A 2,500-nucleotide genomic window follows, 5' to 3' on the forward strand; every position below is an offset into this window, starting at 1 on the left:
GTACACGCACATACACACACACGCACATACACACATACACACGCACATACACACACACACGTGCACACACGCACATATACACACACGCGAACACGCACACACACACACGCACATACACACATACACACGCACATACACACATGCACGTACACGCACATACACACATATACAATCACGTACACGCACATACACACACATGCGTACACGCACATAGACACACACACACACGCTTACACGTACATACACACACAAACGTACACGCACAAACACACACACACGCACAAACACTCATACACACGGACACAGAAACACCACACACACACACACACATACACACACACACACACACACACACACACACACGCGCGCGTACACGCACAAACACACACACACACACACACACACACACACACACACACACACACACGCGCACACACACACACACAGACACACACAAGCGTACACACATGCACATGCACACACGCGTACACGCACACACACAAACACACACACACACACACACACGCGCGTACACGCACATACACACACGCACATACACACATACACACACACATACACACATACACGCACATACACACACACGCACATACACACACCCACACGGACACGCACATACACACACACGTACACGCACATACACACATATACACACACGTACACGCACATACACACACATGCGTACACTCACATAGACACACACACACGCGTACACGCACATACACACACAAACGTACACGCACAAACACACACACACGCACAAACACTCATACACACGGACACAGAAACACCACACACACACAAACACACACACACACACACGGTTCGTTTCGCATTTATACGTCATTTTGAAATTCCCGTGTTCCATGTGAACGTGACAGATTCGTGATGTCTTTCAAAAAGGGCAGACCATGATGTGCCGGTGCCAATCATGCAATGGGTAAATAAAATGCCTCACGATCTTCAGAATATGTCGGTGTCAATCTCTGGTCTCCTCGGATATGGAACCAAAAAGGTGGATTTGGACCGGGCCAAGGTCACGAGGACTTTTGAACGGTTCATGTCCTCCTTATAAAGAGACACTGAATCACCACCGAAGGTTCGACTTCCAGTCGGAGGAACACACTTCAAGAAGAAACAAATATTAAACATGTGAATGCGACCACGTGACCTCATGAAACCGACCTGGTTCAAAAATAAAATTAAATAAACGCTCGAGCCAGGTAGGAGTCGAACCTACAATCTTCTGATACGTAGTCAGACGCGTTATCCATTGCGCCACTGGCCCACCTGACGAATGATGTTCATCTCTTTACCCAAATGATGAAATGACGGTGAGATGAACACAAAGGTTCAGGGAAATATGGTCACCAACTTCTCCTGTGGGAATGTGAATCATTAACACATGTTAATGAAACCAATGTGGAGTGATGTTAAAATGTGCTGCTCAAAACAATCCACCCAGACCCCAAATCTGTCAAGAATAAAATATTCTTTCACTCCACACCTGCATGGACTTCTCCCCATCACCTGTGACGGTTCATCTCATCAAGTTCTTCCTCCACATAAAACTTCTTCCTCTTTTTAAACTTTCCCCTCATCTTCCTCAACACTTTCTGGCAAACAGTTCTACATCCGAATTGACTCTGCAGGAGTTAAACATCAACTCTCTCTTCTTGATCTTCCCCGTGATCTCATTCTCTTCCCCTCCATCCTGTGAACATCACAATCTGCAGACATATTTGAGGCAAGTCTGTGTGTGTGTGTGTGTATGTGTGCGCTTCTTCTGAAAAGCAGACCACACCATTTGACCCAGACATCTCAAACTTGTCTTTAAGACTGTTCACTCCACCAGGGTGGTTTTACATTTTAAACCTCCCCCCACACCCCTCATTCCCCTCCCCCACCACCAACAGGTGCTTGCTTCCATATAGCGGGTACACCCTTTCACCAAAAAGGCACACTCACACTTTGCATGATGTGTCCACTCCTCCAGGATAGTTTTGCACTTTGCCCCAACTCCACGCCCAACCCCACCCCCATTAGCCCAATCACACTCCAACTGTGTGTGTGTCTCTTCTGATTTGACAGCCACACCTTTTGACCCATGGGTGCTCAAACCTTCCCCAAAGACTTTTCACTCACCTCTGGTGGTTTTGCATGATAAAATCCACCCAGAAACTACCAACCCCCCCCCCCCACGCACACACACAGACACACACACACACACACACACACACACACACACACACACACACACACACACACACACGCGCGTACATGCACAAACACAAACACACACACAAGCACACACACACACACACACACGCACACACACACACACTCGCACACACACACACATACACACACACGCGTGCACACACGCACAAACACACACATGCACACACACACACACACGCGCACACACACACATACACACACGCATGCACACACACACACACGTACAAGCACATACACACAT

General features: G+C 47.7%; 1 non-coding gene across 1 annotated transcript; it reads right to left on the reverse strand.

Annotated features, from left to right (window-relative positions):
• Positions 1 to 1,233: 1,233 nt before the first annotated feature.
• TRNAR-ACG (transfer RNA arginine (anticodon ACG)) lies at positions 1,234 to 1,306 on the reverse strand. The gene has a single exon. It is a non-coding gene; the product is annotated as a tRNA-Arg (tRNA).
• Positions 1,307 to 2,500: the final 1,194 nt, after the last annotated feature.

This window comes from Eptatretus burgeri, unplaced genomic scaffold (genome assembly GCF_056783735.1).
Source record: "Eptatretus burgeri isolate ZD-2024b unplaced genomic scaffold, Ebu_testis_v1 Ebu_testis_scaffold_1714, whole genome shotgun sequence".
NCBI lineage: Eukaryota > Metazoa > Chordata > Myxini > Myxiniformes > Myxinidae > Eptatretus > Eptatretus burgeri.